We start from the raw sequence: 16,946 nt of genomic DNA, 5'->3' as shown, positions 1-16,946 counted from the left end.
AGGAGTCAGCACTGACTGGGTGGCCAGGAGTTTATTTGTGTGTTTGTAGTCGGGAGAACCTTGGCAGAAAGTTTGAACTCCCTCCGGGTGAACAGTGGCCCTGCCTCTCCCGGTGACAAGCACAAGGGACATAATGACTTTGAGAGGATCAGGAGGAGTTTGGGATCCCTGCATCTCTGCTCCAAGGCCTCCCCGGCTGAGCCTAGTTTTGGAAGGAAAGGGTACATTGGCCACTAACAAGGGGGCATGAACGGGGGACAGAGGGAGGGAGGTGCTGAGGCCTGGCCTGGCCTGTCACCATCTGCAGGGCCAGGGCCAGACAGGGGCTTCTTTGTCCTTTAGGACCCTGAGCCTGCCCCCCAGCCTGGTTCCTCTGGCCCATCTCTTGACCCAGCCGTGCAACTACCTCTTTGCATTAGCACGCAGGCCCGCTGCTCAGGAATTCCAGTAGGCTCTCCAGCCTGCGGTGCTTCCCTTCAATTACGCCTCCCTGGGCCCAGGCCGGCCTCGCCACAGGCAGGCGTCCGCCCTCCCTGCTCTGCTGCTGAGCAAAGTGCCCAGCGGGCCCACATGAGCCCTCCCCCACGTCTGCTCCCCTTCTCACCAGTCAATGTGGTACCTGTGAAGAAGCGGGGCCCATGCGTGCGTCCACACGTGCTCCTCCCGCTCCTGTGTAGGCTTTCCACGGACACGTCAGAGATGAGGAAAGTATGTCTGGAGCACCCCCTGTTTACACGGAGCAGCGTGGGCCCCGGGAGGAGTCCGGGGAGGGTAGCCCTGCTTCCAGAGGAGTCCGTTCCGTTTCGTGGCCACGCTGTTCCGACATGTGTCAGAGTGGGACTGCACTCCCTAGGCCTCTAAGTGCCTGATCTGGGGGGCAGGGGTGGGAGAGATCCATGAACAGCTGACCACATTCGCTGTTCATCCCACCCAGGGGCCCCTTTGAGGAATCACAACATCGAGTCATTTTGAAAGGTAGCGTGGCACCGTCAGTGTAACAACATACTGTTCATCTCTGCTCGTGGGTCGCCTGGTGTGAGCCTGGAGCGCAGGCCTCTCCTCTAGAGACTGCTGAGGAAGGACAACCTTGACCTCTCGGGGGTCAGGCTCTTCACTTCAGAACGCTAACCCCGCCCGAGAGCGGCCAGCTGCTGAGAGCCCCCGTGGCCAAGTCAGCGAGGGCTACTGGCCTCAGAAGTGGAAGGAGCAGCAGGCCTTCCGGGGAGAGGGGCGCACGGACTGTGTCGGGGATAAAAGCCAGTGGTGACAGGGGTCCAAGAGGGCTGGGGTCAGTGGGCCGGGCTGGTACTTAGAGCCAGATGCCAGCAGGTAGAGCGGAGAGCAGGCAGTCACCCTGGGAAGAGGCGCAGGTTGTGTGGAGGGCTGGTGGCAAGGCGGGCTGGGCACATCCATGGAGGGGCCCCCCAGGCAAAGCCCTGTCATCGGGCTGGAAGACAGCGCACGGGTGACAGCTTCCCTAATCACAGACAGGCACGAGCTCAGGGACCAGACTGGGCTTGTGTTCCAATGGAACCTTGTGGCCTTTGCTTCGTTTTAAAATGTGAACGTGCATTTCTTTCTTGTCAAAAAGTCTTTTATTATCCTGATCTAGTGTTTGCCACTCTAACATTTGTTTCCCATGGCTTGCAACATTGTTGCCTGTAGGGAACTGCGTGTCTCCCTACCCTGGATTTTAGCCATGAATTTACTCTCGCCATACAAACTGCCCAGAGGTTTTTCTGCCCTTTGTTCCTTTCCCGCCAGAGTGGCTGTCTTGACCCTTGCTAGGATTGGTGCTCTTTCACTAGCAGCTGCTATGCTCATTGGTCAATATGGCATCAATGTGCTCATGTCTGGTGGCATCTCCCCCCAGGCTCACCAGGAATGCTTCATTAGCATACTTACCTGTTTGATCAGTTGCCTGCCATTTCTTCCTTATTTAGAGATGCACGACTCTTGGCTACCTCAGCTGTACCTTATTTTACATGTGACGTAATGGTGCCAGCCCCTCGCTGGCTATTTAAACCTCTGCTCTCAGCTCAATAAAATGAGGCTTGATCAGATTCCTGTCTTGCCTCCATCTCTCCGCCCCCTTGGCCATCTTCATTCCCAGTCCCTCTTTCAGGTCCACGTTGTTGATGTCCTGCGGGCCGGGACAGTTGCCCTTCAGTGACACTGGTCACTGGTGATGGTCATCCCGTTGTGCAGTTATCCCCTCTGCCCGGTTCCAAACTCCCGGCGCCATTGACAGCACTGAGCCCCTCTCCCCACTGGCCGGCCGGCCCGCCCCGGGACCACTGACCAGCATCAGTCTCTGCAGTTGCTCTCCCTGCGTCTCTAGATACTCTTACTGGGCCCCTCCAGGTGTTATCCAGAGCACCCGTGTCAGGCTTCGTTTCCCTTATGGCAGAGTAAGGCCCGTCGGAGGTTTCACACCCCGTTGTCGTGTGAAACCATGGCGCCTTGCGCAGCTGCCCAGAGGCTCTTCAAGGCTGCCATCTGTAAGGAAAACAAAACTTTTTAGAGAGAAGATCAGTCTCCCACGCAACAACTCACGTGCACTGTATCCCATTTCAGTGATTGCGCTGCCTCCCCGTTCTCCTGCTTCCATTTCTGCCCGTTTCCTAACTCTGCTGAATGCTGCCCTTGGGTGGGTGCTGCCCTTTTGATCTCAGGTGGGCGCTGATTCTAAGTGTGCGTTGCTCCGTGTGCGTACCCAGTGTCGCTGCTCCCCGCGTGGGCCTGTCCGTGACTGGTGTGGTTGCTAGTTGAGCTGGGAGGGTGCGTTCATTTCCAGACCTGAAGGGTGACGGAGGTCAAAGTCACGAGGCTCCACCAGTCTCTGTCTGACTAATAAGCCTGGTCGTTTGCATGGCTTTGGACTGTCTCCCCTTTCCTCCCACTCCATCCAGGAGTGCCCGCTGAGATGCCCCTCAGAGCAGTTGGCAGTGGCAGTCGGGCACCGTCTGGTTCCTCAGAGCTCAGGGCCCACTGGTAGAAGCGTTTGCATGCATCTTCAGTTGTCCTTGCTCTTCTCTACCCTGGCAGGGGGGCCCATTAGTAACGCCCGAGGTGGCCGCTCGCTGGTTCTAAGGCCCTGTCTAGGCGGGGCTGTGTTATTCTACAAAGTGATCTTTATGGAAGCCGATGGACACATCCTTCGCTCTTGGAAGAGCCAACGGGTTCAAACCACTGACCTTTTGGTTGGCAGTAGAACACTGTCACCACGGCACCACCAGGGTTCCCATGCGCAGTGCACATTGGCTTGGTTGGTCTCCCTGCTGGGGGTCCTGTCCACCTTTACACCCCGGTGAGTGAAGCTGTGCGGAGAGACTGTGGCCTTCAGTGAGTCACTGACCCTGCCTGAGCTGTACTCTACTCACCTGGTTAAAAGACATAACGGTCCGTCTGCACCCCAATACCAAGTGGGCCCAAGGCCCCAGTGCACTGATGCCCTCCAAGCCTCTTCCTCCCTCAGGCTACTAGTCCAGCACCCGGCATCAGGGAGGCGCTCCTCAGTAGTCACTCGGGACGCACCACCTGGACTTCCAATCATCTCCACAGGACAGAAGCGATCACAAGGGGTCCAAGCACTGGCTCCTTGGTGTTTCTTCCCAGGAAGGGCCCTGTGACCTCCACCCACAGCTCATTGGCCAGAAAAACCTCTGGAGCCGACCATACAGACTGGGCTCCTTTCCACTAGATCCCACTGCCCTAGATCCCAACAATGTGCAGAGAGAGACAGACCCCTGGATGAGTGTCCCTGTGTACCCACTATCCTGGTATGGATGCCAGCTCCTGGGGACCCTGTGGGACAAAGGTGAACTGCTCCATGGGGTCTCCAGCCCTGCTGTTTGCATCTCCCATCCCCTTTCCCTTCTCTGATACCCAAGGGACTAGGGTCTGCCCGGGCAGCTGCCCCCAGGGAACCATCCCGGGTGTGGAGGACAGCTCTGCCGTAACTGAGGCATAATGCACTCCGAGGACGCTCAGCCATGTGACCATCTGCATGGACAGAGGAGAGGTCCCTGGAAATTGAGCATGGCCTCAGAGCCGGGATGGCATAGTGGGTTCCATGCTGGGCTGTTAACCACAAGGTCAATACTTTGAACCCCCACCAACACTCTGGAGAGAAAGACAAGGCTTTCTACTTCCTGAGAGGTTTATAGTCTTAGAAACTCACAGGGGCATTTCTGCTGCCCTGTCCAACTGACTCGACTACAGGGAGTTTGGGTTGTTTTTTTGAGGGATGGGGGCTGTTGAGTTACTCCTAGCTCATAGCAGCTAATAAGACAGAGTGGAGCTGCCCCTCTGGGTTTCCAAGCGTGTAAGTCTTTGTGGGAGCAGACAGCCTCATCTTTCTTGTGGAGAACAGCTGGTGTGTTTGAACCGCTGACCTTGCGGTTGGCAGCCTAGCATGCAGCTCACTGTTCCCCCAAGGAGCCTCGGGAAAGAAATGAGGTCGTTAATGTCAAAGAAGCGCCTCCAATTGCCATTCTGTGAGCTCCCTATCTGGAGGGAGAATACACAGCCATTGGAATGTGTGTCTGGGTTGAAGGTCTCTCTGGCCTTGCCCCATATGGTAGAAAAAGGGGTTCTGTGATGAGATACGGACTCAGGAAGCTTCTCCTGGAGCCATGGGCTTCTCCCCTACACATCACAACTGTCTCCCCAATGAGTCCGACCCATTCACAGTGGGGAGCTGGTCCGCAGCTGCTCCCCAGTGCAGCCCAGCACCTGGCACCCCGCCCTCCCGAAATAGCCCTGGTTAAGATAGTGCGGAGCTTCGGCCTCAAAGTAACCTGTACACAGAGCTGGGGCGGAGGGTGGGGGGCAGCTGGAGGAGGGAGCGCAGGCTCCCAGGCAGGACGGCTCAGGTCGACATGCTTGGGCAGATGCTAATGGGAACCACAGAGCCCAGTCCTGGCTGTGCCTTGAGAGCCAAGCCTCCGCTCCTTCCTCCGTCTGAGCCCTGGCTCCGCAGCCCATTCAGGACAGCAGAGGGGCTCCAAAGAGGTCGTTTCCATCTCCCAAGGACTTCATCTGCATTGTCAGGGCCCGCTGAGTAATTTCTTCCCCTTTGCCCTGCTATAGAAAACCCAGAGAAGTCAGCCCAGGAAGGGAAGGGGCTGGGCTGGAACCAACAACAGCCCATTTGTTCAATGTGACAGTTGAGATGCAAATAGATGGTTATGATGCAGATCATTAAAAAAAAAAAAAGAAAAAGCCTCTCCTGGAGGCAAAGGCCTCAGGAAGTCGGTGTTGGTGTGGTCTCCCTCGCTGTCTCTGAGCTTCAAATTAGAGGCTGCAGGCGCCTCCCGCCTGTGCCCAGCTCCTGGGTGGGGTTCCGGGCAGCTGCAGCCAATAACCACAGGCTCACCACTGGGATTCCGACCGCATCCTCGCCTCCCCTTGCTTTCGGCCTATCATTGGCTCCATTTTCTCCCATCGGGTCAATGTTTCCTCTCCTGCCCTTGCCTGCAGCTCACCCGTCAGCACAGGCTGTGGGATGGGGTGGGCAAGGATGGCATATTCTCTTCCGTTGTCCTAAAACCCCCCAGTTCATCCTCAACTGTTCTGGATCTTGGGTCTGAGGAGTCAAACTGAGCAGAGGCTCGGCGGGGGTAGCAGGAGGCTGTCCCTCCCCTGCATTCCTCACACCCCCCACCCCACCCACTCCTGAACTGAAACTGGAAGTTGTTGGATGATGCAAAGGGTTAAGGTGCTCAGCTGCGGACCAATTAGAAGTTCTAGTCCACCAACCAGCCCCTAGAAAGAAAGGCCTGGCGACCCACTGCCCCCACCCCCACAAAGACCCACTGGAAATGCTGTGGAGCACAGTTGTCATGCAGCCGGGCTGCCATGAACTAGCTGGCTGCGGTGCATCGACGAGGCAGGACCTGCTGTAATGAGATGCACTCCGCAAGCTGTACTGCCCGCCTTGTATCTGCAGGGCCTGGAGTCAGAGTGGTTGAAGCACTGGGCGGCTAGCCGAATGGTTAGCAGTTCAAACCCACCTCCCACTCACCTGAGGATGTCCCAGCAGCCCTGGGGAGCAGTTCTACTCTGTCCCATAGGGCCACTGGGAGTCAAGGGCAGAAAGCTTAGTATGTGATGCCGGGGGCACAGTGCTGGAGGAGTGGGTCTGCCCTCCAAATGTTCACCCTCCCTTCCAGTGGGGAGCCGGGAGGATGGGCACCACCGCCAGCTCAGGTGGGCTGTTAACAGGACAGTAAACAGGGCGTGGCAGGGCATGGGGTTCAGAGTCAGCCGTCTGGGATGTCCTCACCACGTGGCATGTGAGCTGAGGTTGGGAGAGGCACTGCCGAGGGAGTCTGGTGAGGAAGCAGGGTCGCCTGTGAGGGCAGAGACCCCTCGGGGCAAGGGAACCAGCCTGGTGTGTTCCAGGAGCCTTGTCAGGGCCAGGGAGGTGTTCTCTGTCACCGTGACCCCAGTGGGAAACCAGGGCATCGACATGGTCTGAATCACGCTTCTTAAGGATCTTCTGGTTGCGCTGCCAAAACTGGACAGAGGGCAGGAGTGGACGCAGGGAGATCCTTACAGTTTCTCCTGCAGAGGAAGCTCTCCCAGCCCCTTGGCCACCTGTCCAGACAGCAGGTGCTTTCCGGGGTCAAGCTGGAGGCTCTCCTGCAGCTTCGCTGTTTTCTTCTTAAGGTGTTGACAAAAAGCCTGGGAATCCTCATCCCTCTCAGAGTTGGAATCAACTCGAGGTTAGATATGGGTTTTGGAGGGGGCTGTTTTAAAGTCCAATAGAAACTGCCCTTCAGCACTCTTCCCAGAAGGACACTGAGGTAGCACCTTCAGCCTTTGAACCAAAAATCCTATCCAAACTCAACCCACTGCCATTGTGTCAATGCTGACTCATGGCAACTATGCAGGACAGGGCAGGGCTGCTCCCCAGGGTCTCCGGGTCTATAAGTGTAGGTTCCCAGTCTTCCTTGGCCTTCTACTCACTTTTCAGAAAAGAAAAAAAAAATTACTCAGCACCCCCCCACCCCCGGCAATTAAAGCACGTTTGTTCTATCTGCTTTTGCAGCGCACCCCAGGGCACCCCCTACTCAGGTCTTCCCAGCAGCCCCTCACCCCACCCCAAGGGGGCAGTGTCACCCACTTTGGGAAACTTGGCAAATAGTCTCTTCCTCCTGAGGAGTGGTTTAGTGGGTTTGAACTGCTGACCTTGCAGTTAACTCCTCGGTGCTTACCCCACCGTGCTATGAAGGCTCCTTCTTTTAACAAAATGCCAAACGAACCATTGTCATTGAGTCCATTCTGACTCCCAGGGCCATTCTGGCTGTTCTTCTTCCAGAAGAGCCCTGGTGTCAGAGTGGTTTTGTGTTTTGGACTGCTAACCACAAAGTCAGTAGTTCAAAACCACCAGCAGCTTTTTGGGAGAAAGAGGAGGCTTTCTACTCCTGCAAAGAGTTACAGTCTTGGAATCTCACAGAGGCCATTCTGCTCTGTCCTACGGAGTTGCTCTGAGTTGCAATTGACTTGATGGCAGTGAGTTTGGTTTTGGTGTGTGACCAAAGGGGACTTACATGACCTCTCTGATTTGTTTTCCCATCTGTACAATGGAGACAATCATAGTACCTGCCACATGGAGCTGCTATAAAGATTAGATGCACACGATATGCAGGACAGTGCTTGGTCCATAAAGAGCACTCTCTAAATCTTCTCTTGTTGTTGTTATTATTGGTATTGTTATTGCCATGACGAGAATCCTTGGGTGGTGCCTACTGTCGCCAGCCTCTACTGCTGGCTGCTGTGCACCCGAAGGTGCCTCAGAAGAAAGGCCTGGTGATCAAATGCCCCCCAAATCAGAACCCTGGAAGCGCAGCTCCACGCCGGCACACTGAAGTCTCCTTGAGTCCCAGTCATTCTGTGGCAACCCTTTGGCGTTTGGGCTTACTGCAGCTCTGGTTTTATTCTTCTTATTACCACCCTGGAAGATTGTTTTCCCATTGTGCCTTTTTCATAGATGAGGAAGTTGAGAGTCAGAGAGGTGAAGGGACTTGCCCAAGGCCCACAGCCCCGAGCCCTGGGCTTCTGGCATGTGCTGAGAGGCCACTATTTACAGCTGTGGCTCCCACGCCCCAGGGTCAGCCCGGCTCTGCCATGGGCTGGGCCTTTCTGCTTGTCCACCTCTGCAGAGGAGGTGGGCTCAGGCAGTAACGTAGCCATGGAGGCTACCCCTGTGAATAGACTTGACCATGAGGAACAAGGAGGAGGATGGTGGCCTTAAAAGGAATTGAGGACCCTCCCGTCCATGTGGGTGCGCAGCTGGCCTCCTTGAGAGCAGAGTGAGCCCCCACCCCTGGGGCCCCTGAGGACAACAGGGTTGAGATTCCATCACAGGGCTTGGGGCCCACTGAGTGGCCATCTCAGAGGTTTGGCCCCACCAAGCAGGTGCCCTCCCCTCCCCCTGCCCTCCAGCCTGGCTGGTGGGGCATCAAGGGCTGGGAGGCGCGGTAGTGGAGAGCGCCTGCCTTTCTGGGGTGAGCAGGAGCACATCTGGCAGGAGCTAATTCCGCTCGATGGTGTCTCGGCTTGAGATGACACCATTCATTTGTTTGAGGGGCACAGGGAAAAAACCAAACAGAATTCCCCACCTCCCCAAGGAGAAGACATCACCAACTAAATAAAGAAGAGAAAGTGAATGATGGAGAACACGCCCCGATGAGGGGCGGGCACCGGCAGCCCTGTGGACGGGGGCTGTCCCCCAGGCCAGGCTCTCTCCATCACCCTCATTTTCCATTCCCAGTGTGTCCCAGCCCTGCCGGGAGCCACAGCCCACACCGTTTACTTACCGGTTGTCTCAGCTGTTCCCACGAGTCCGTCCGTCCAGTCTGCCTCCTCTCCGGGCCCTCTCCTCTCCTCTCACTCTGCTCCTGGGGGCTGTCCCGGGGGCCTCTCCCCAACTTCCTTTCAGTTCATGGCTTCTGAACTCGGGGCTCCACTGAGACCGCCCTCCACGAGGCATCCAGGAACCCTGAGAAAGGAGGCTGTGTCTCTCCCTGCTCCCTCACACCTCCCTGAAGTCGAGCACCCTCTTGGAGGGTGGGCGCCGCTGTGAGCGACCACAGAGGGACCTGTCCGGCAGCACCTGTGCTGTGACTTTGTCCCCAAGTGCAAGCTCAGATCTTGGCGTCGCGCATGTCACAAGAGGGCAAGCTTCTGCGAGGCCTGGTACCCCTCACTGCCCTGACCTTCCCAGGGCCACTGGGCCCCCGCTGACTCGCAGCCTGCATCTCTCACAGGAGGATGTGCCCAGCTCTGGCACTGGCTTTAGTACTCCGTGGACAAAGGTCCTTCAAGATAACGAGCCGCCTTTGTGAGCCTGTATATTATGCTTTCGAGAACAGAACACATTATTCTGTGGTCTTCCCAAGAAGATAAACAACCCCCCACTCCCTCACCCCCACCCGCTGCCTCGGGAGTTTGCAGGAGGCTGAGGTTCCACTAAAGGAGTCCTCTTGCCTTAGGGGGAGGTGGGGAGGCTCACTGCGAGGGGCTGGTGGGAACCCACTGCTCCTCCTCTGGAGGGAGGAAGAGGGAGAAAGGACGATTTTGCTGCCGGGCAGACCTGCAGCCGCAGAACCCCCACCAAGCAGTCCCCTCTGTCCTGACTCCAGGCCAGCGGATTTGGCTATTGACTTGGGATGGTCTTTCAGCTTGTAGCTTTGATTTTCTGAGCCATGCACTGACTGAGGGCAGGGGCAGGAGAGGGTGCTAGCCGGAACAGACAGCAGCATGGGCCGAAGCCCTGGATGTGCAGGCCCAGAAGAGCAGAGTGAGTCCTTTCCGGAGGCCGGGTGGGAGACTGGTTATAGCCAGGAACGTGGAGAGCGACAGAGCTGCAAAGCCGTGCTGCCGGCTGCCATCTTTGATCAGGGCGCCATGGTTCCCAGTGAGACCAGGGGAGAGACTGCGCTGCCATGGGCTGTGCCGGCCCCTTCTGTCCTCGGAGGGAGACCCCCTTGCTGGCTGAGCTTCCTCCTCTGGTGATCGCACCTTGCACACACTTGGGTCCTTCCCCCTCTTTCCTCGTCACCAAGACCAGAGCAGGAAGACGTGTCCGGAGCCCCGCAAAGCAAATCCTCTCTGGAAGCTAAGCCAGGGAGAGCAGGACAGCACTGCCTGCGTGGGCTTTTTCCCATTAACTTCTCCCCAGTTGCCTTCGCCAGGCTCTCGGGACCTGCCGTTGAATCTGAGGATTTTCCTGGCCTGGGCTGCATCCCATGGTGTGATTCCTCCCAGCATGCTCAGCGCCAGCCTCCCGGAGGACCAGAGCATGTCCTGGGTGGTGACTCAGACACCTCTGAAAGTGCTTGCTTCCTTTAATCTAATTAGCGTACTCTTTATACCCGCCCCTGGCCCAGCTGTCCCACACCCCTCTCCCCAGCCCACAGCTGGAGTTCAGCTTTGATGTTGGATTTAGGAAATCAGTCCCCCAGCATCCTCCTCCCTGGTGATCTCCATCCCACTCTCACCTCCCCCACCGTCCTGAGCAGGGCTGGTGTGGAGGGCGGGAGTGGGGATCATTTTATCTGAGTAGTCACGCTCCCTCCATGCAGTGGCTGAGCCTTCCTGGTGATCCCTGTGGGGGATCAGGAGCAAAGCCAGCAAACTCCGCCTGCCTTCCTCCCCCATTCCCCTCTTGACTGGCCACATCCACACTACTACCCCTTCACTGGTGGCACCTCGATTTGTTCCCTGGACCTTCCCCTGCCTGCCCTGTTCACTAGCCGCTGTCATACCCTGAGAAGAATTAAAAGCCAAACCCACCGTCCTCCAGCCGAGTCGGACTCACAGGGACTCTGCATAGGATTTTAGAAGCGGTCCCTCTTGACCAGAACAGACAGCCTCATCTTTCCCCCATGGAGTGGCTGGTGGGTTTGAACCGCCAACCTTGCAGTTGACAGCCCAGCGCTCACCTGGCAGCAGCACCTCAGGGCTCCTGACAGGAATGGATGGTGTGTTTCCTTGGTCTGTGAGGAGGGGTCAGCTGAGCTCAGCAGCGAGGTGTGCCATGAACCTTGCCTCGTCAGTGTTGTCCTGGACTGGGAAATATCCTGCAAGTCACCGGAAGGTGAAGCAAGTCACCGGAAGGTGAAGCGTGCGAAGCGCGGAGGAGCCCCTGCCCTAGATCCTGCGCCAGCTCCCCCACCCTCACCTCCTGTTGTCTGTCCCCTGGAAGGGGCAATGGAGCATGACAGGGGTAGAGGGGGCAGGAGCCGGCTTGGTTTGCAGGCTGCGGCGCTCTCTGTGGTGTAATGCCCGTACCGGGGCTCTTTTTAAGCTGCCAACAGGATCCCAACTGACTCTCATGGATCCTGGAAGTGCCCTGAGGGGGCAGGCAGAGGTTTCAATCACAATTTTACACTGTGTCCCCAAAGTTGTGGGGCAGAGCTTCGATCTCCCTCTCCGAGCCTCAGTTTCTTCCCATCATCCACTTCATTTGGAAAAGGACCCAAGAGTGATAGAGAAACATCCAAAATCAAAGTTGTCATCAGCGACATCCAGCTAATAAGCCCAGATGTTTTCCTCTGCGCCCGATGTCAGCAGGCCGCCGCCGCTGCTGCCCGTCCCGCATGGGCAGAGGCAGGCCCAGAGAGGGGTTGCTTTATGTGAGAACTGTCAGAGAGAGAGGCAGGAGGCATACACGTGGCTAGCTGGGCACCATGGGTAGCCTGTGCCCACAGGAAGTGAGCGGGGTTCTAGGATGGCTCCCCACTGGACGGGGAAAGGGAATGTAGCCATCCATGTGTTCAACCAGTGTTTGGGGAGCACCTCCCACGTGCCAGGAGCTTTTCCCAGCAGAGCCCTGGTGGCCCAGCAGTTCTGAGTTGGGCGGATAACCTCAAGGTTGGCAGTTTGAAACCACCAGCTGCTGTGATGGAGAAAGAGCTTTCTACTCCTATAAAGCCTTACTGTCTTGGAAACTCGCCAGGGGCAGCTCTGCCCTGTCCTAGGGGGCTGCTAGGAGTCGGCACAGCTTGGCGGCAGAGAGTTTGAGTCTATGTGTGGTTGCTTCAGTGGGTGACCGTGGACAAAGTCCTGCCCTTGGGCCGGGAATGGGAGTCCTGGGGAGGGCTGTGGTAGCATTAGAGGTCCCTTTGATAGGTGGCATTTAAGGAGAGAGACCTTGGGGAAGTGAGGTGGGAGGCTGGTGGGTATTTGGAGGAAAGGCATTCCAGGCAGCGGGAACAGCCAGTGCAGTGGCCCTGAGGCAGGAGCCTGCCTGCACATCCAGGAAGAGCAGCGAGCTTTGGTGGCTAGAAGAGAGGTCAGCCTGCAGACTGGGGGTCCTCGGCAGGGGCCAGGACGTGGGGGTTCTCACCAGCAGCAGGGGAGTGACTGGATCTAGTTGAGGTTTGGAAGGGACAGTTGGCTGTCAGGCATTGACAGTGGAGGGAGGGCAGGGACTGAAGAGCGGGGATCCCAGCCCTTCAGAGGAGACCTGGCCATGGCCTGGGCCAATGTGGTGCCATTGGTGGTGGGTAGGGAGGACAAAGGTTCCGCCTCTGCACTGAAGGGAGAGTCGGGAGAGTTTGCTGATATGCTGCGTGGAGAGCAGGGGCTGGAGGAGGGGCCGGGGTGGCGAGATGACTTCAAGGGTGTTTAGCCTAAGTGATCGGAAGCATGGTGCTCTTGCTTACGGAGACGCGGGGAGCAGGCCTGGCGCTGCGCAGGTGGGGTGTGTTGGCTCCTTTAACTCTGAACACGTGACATTTCACACCCTGTGAGGCATCAAATGGAGATGCTGAGAAGGCAGGTGGGGTGGGCTACTGGCAAGTGCCGAGCAGCTGGCTCTGGGCTGGGGTCGGGGCTGACCTGTAGCAGTGGGCGAACCCCAAGGAACAGACCCTACCATGACTGGGTTCCATCTGCCAGGGAGAAGCCATTTAATTCCTCTCCATGCTGACCCTTGAATGGCCACCCCAGCCACCACCCCAGGTGGGTCCTGACAGCAGATGGAAAGGTCTGGATTGTACCCAAAGCCCTAGTTCTAGATGGGACACCTTATGAAAAGGGTGTGGGTAGGACAGGCTGCAGGGCTGGGCTGCCCCGGCCATGCCATCCATGCACGTTGGGGAAGATGGCACGAACAGCCTTGACACTGAGAAGGAACTGGCGGGGAGGAGAGCATGGCGGAAAGGCGGGCCGTGGGGCGCCAGTAGGCACAGGCAGGACTCAGATGCAGGCAGCCCCCTAACGTCTATCAACAGTCGGCCAATTAGCATATGGATCTGTGTTTACTTTTCTGTTTTCACCATAATGACTCGTTTTAATTGCTCTCATTAGGAAATGTCCAATTCTGCTAACATTTACAGAGCTGGCCTCCCAGGCTTTTTTTTTTTAACTCCCTTCCCGTTGTCTTCCTTTTAATCCACTTGGCCCTCTTCTCCTGCCTGTCTCCCTGCATACTGTGTCTAACCTGCTTGGAGCCAGGCAAGACCTCCCGGCCCAGCTCCTCGGGCACCATGCACACACAGTTCCTTAGAAGGCCTGATGGGATGTTGCTGTGGTCTGAGGTGCCCACGAGTCCACTCTGACCGAGAGTGACCCTAGGTGCCACAGGGTGAAGCGCAGCATGGCCGGGTCCCGCGCCATCCTCACATCCAGGGCCCTAGTTGAGCCCATTGTTACAGCCACTGTGTCCATCCATCTCGAGAGTCTTCCTCTTTTTGCTGCCCCTCCACTTTACCAGGCACGATGCCACTTTACCAGGCACGCTGTCCTTCTCCAGGAGCGGGTACCTCCTGCTAATATTTCCGAAGCCCTCAAGCAGAGCCTCGCCACCTTCCATTCTCACCGTGCTCTTCCCAGGCGGATCTGCTCGTTCTCCTGGCAGGCGTGCGTGGCCGCACGTTGCATTCCTTTGCCGGTACCACCATTCAAAGGCATCCATTCTCATCCGGGCTACCTCCTTCATCGCCCCGCTTTCCCGTGTGTGTTCGACGGTTGAAAATGACATGGTTTGGGCCGGGAGCCCCTCAGTCCTCCAAAGGACGCCTTTGCTACGAAGAGGTCTTGTGCAGATATACCAAGCGTGTTTGACTTCTTGGCCATCGCGTCCGTGGGCATTCGTTGTGGACCAAGTCAGATGAACGGCTTGTCCCCGTCAGTCTTGCCCCTGTTTATCATGCTGTTGCTCGTTGGGCCCGTGGTGAGGATCTGGGTCTTCTTGGCGTTGAGGTGTCAGTCCCACTGAAGGCTGTGGTCTCTAGTAAGTGGGTCCAGCTTCCCTCCACACTTTCAGCAGGCCATGCTGTGTCCTCTGCAGATGGACGGTGCTAGGGAATGCCCTCCCCGACGCCGAGTTCTTCAGAGTCCAGCCGGCCAGCCTCCCTCAGCATGCAGACTGAATACACCTGACGGACGGAGACAACCTGGCGCACACCTTTCCAGATTCTCATCCAGGCAGCCTCCCTCCCCTTGCTCTGGGTCCAGGCTCCTCGGGCGTCCGTGGAAATGCCCTGGGATTCCTATCTTTCCCCGTGCGCTCCATCATTTCATACGCGCCCCACAGCCGAACGCCTCCGTGCCGCCAATAAAACAGGGGCAACCATCTTTCCAGTCTTCTTGCTTTCTGCCAAGGTCCACCTGTCCGCAGCAAAACCATCACGTCACACTTTTTGGGAATCTGGCCTGACTCCCGGTGGGTGTACTGCGGCAGCTGCTTTTGAATTATCTCCAGCAGCACTTGACTGGCATGAGATATTAATGATGTTGTTCGAGAACTTTTGCATTCTCTTGGATCACCTTTCTTTGGAATGGGGAAAAAGTACAGAACCTTCCAGTTGGTTGGCCAGGTGGCCATCTTCCAAATTTCTTAGCACAGACAAGTGAGTGCTCCCAGCATGGCACCTGTTTTTTTGGAGACACGTCAACTGATTCCCTGTGCTTAAGTCAGCACCAAGGGGAAGGGGGGTCCAGCTGGTGCAGACAGTCCATGTGCCTGGCCGCCAACCGAGAGGCCGGAGGTTCGAGCCACCCAGAGCTGCACCAGGAGAACTCCCCAGTGACGGTTGAATGAATCTGCAAGGCGTGCAGCTGAATGGGAGAAGCTGGCCTCACAATGTTTGCATCCCACATCATTCCACGACCTTCTGGAAAGACACAACTCTAGCGGCCGGGGACAGGTCCACTGTTTCAGGAGTTAGGGATAGGGGCAGGGGGACAATAAAGGGGTATGCGCAGAAGTTTGGGGACCATGGAACCATTCGGTGCCGTGAATACGATGACGGTAGGACAAATCCATCCATCCTTCCATGGAACTGTGCCCCCAGGTCCACTTCACTGCACGCAATTTAAAACTCGTGACATAGTGAGGACCGTCTTCCCCCCACGGATCCCTGGTGATTCCGCGGGTTTGCACATTGTGCTGCTGGCTGTAAAACGACCCGTGTTCTGAGCGACAAGGATGAGGCTCTCTCCTCCTGGAAAGAGTCACCGTCGCGGCATGGGGAGCCCACGGGGGCGGGGCTGCCCTGTCCTGTACCATCACACTGTGTTGGCACCGATGACAATGAGTTTGGGGTTTGGTTTTCTTCAACACCCCCCACCCCCGACCCACCCACCATGATGCTGTGAGAAGCATCACCACACACAGCACCGCGAATCAACTTTTAGGCGCAGACTGCCCTTCTAGCCACCGTCATTTAATTCGGCAAGTACATAGCCCGCATCCTTGTAGAAATCCACGGTGGTAGACCCTCCATGGAGGACTTTGAAGCCCATGGTGACCTTGAACGTAATCCATCAGGCAACCAGGAGCCATGGATGGTGTTTCAGTGTGAAGGTGGCCCCCTCTGAGCTATGGGTTAAGCTAGCTACTCCCACCGTGAGGAGGGAGGGGCATGTGATCTAAGGGTGATGGCAGAGACTTACATGGGGGTGGCGAAGGGCAGGTGGGCCACCCTTTGGGGTCTGCTTGGATGCAGGGAAAAGGCAATGGTTAGGATGAGCCTGTGATTTGGAGTCTGAGTCATGGGAATGGCAGAGGCTTAGAAGGGTAGTCATGCGGGAAGGTGGGGTCGTGGCGAGCCCTTCCTGGGGTCGCCTTGACCTGAACGGCATTCCTCTGCAGCTTTGCCTCTGGCTTTCTGTCTCCCGGGACCTCTCTGGAGTTCTCTGTCCACATCTCTCATGTCCCCCCTTAGTTTTTATAAGTTGCCTTCTCACCCCCCCCCCTCAGCTCTGCATTATTTCTGTCGGTTTCTCGCACCCCACACACTCACAGCAAGGCACACAGACACCGCCCGTCTGTTGGCTCACTCAGCCCGTTGGTGTGGTGTGGTCCTGGAAGCGCAGCTATTGTTGGGCAGCAGTGACCCTTGGCAGACCCGGAGCAACTGTCCCCAAATTGGACTTCAGCCAGGGTGATGCTGGGGTGTCCGTCAGCACCCATCTGCCTTGGTGCTCATACCCTGTCCCAGCCAGCACCCATCCCTTGGGGCTCCTGTAGCATATGTGCCCCTGGGTACAGGGCCCAGGCTGGGCAGCTCCCAGATACACCAAAGGAAGAGCTAAGCCAAGCGGGGAAGTAACAACGCCCCTATCATCCTGGCTCCCAGGATCCCAGGACCTCAGCCACAGTCTCAAACTGCCGTGATCTCTACCTTCCTCTGCTCCAGAAGGCAAGTGGATCCCTCCTTGTAAAGAGTGGCCCAGAGAGGCCAAAGCCTTTACCTGAGCCTCAAAGCAGGACAGTTCCAAGGGCTCTCGCCCCTCCCCCATGGCTATCCCCTCAGCCCTCCCTGTTGCCCAGAGGGTGGGCAAGCTAAGCTCGCAGCCTGGAGGAGAGCAGCAGAATGCCAGGCGGTGTGATGAGCGGCTGATGATGGCCCCTCCTGATTCCATTCAGGGTGTTGAGATTTCTCTGCCTGGTCACAAGCTTCTCTCTCCGTGGGAATGGGGAA

At 57.0% G+C, this 16,946-nt stretch overlaps 1 protein-coding gene across 3 annotated transcripts in view; it reads left to right on the top strand.

Moving 5' to 3' along the window:
* CDH23 (cadherin related 23) overlaps positions 1 to 16,946 on the top strand; it is a 410,239-nt gene that overhangs the window by 192,162 nt on the left and 201,131 nt on the right. The window lies entirely within an intron of this gene.

Source organism: Tenrec ecaudatus, chromosome 16 (genome assembly GCF_050624435.1).
Source record: "Tenrec ecaudatus isolate mTenEca1 chromosome 16, mTenEca1.hap1, whole genome shotgun sequence".
Lineage (NCBI taxonomy): Eukaryota > Metazoa > Chordata > Mammalia > Afrosoricida > Tenrecidae > Tenrec > Tenrec ecaudatus.
The sequence above is the reverse complement of the archived record's forward strand: the minus strand, read 5'-3'. Positions and strand labels throughout refer to the sequence as shown.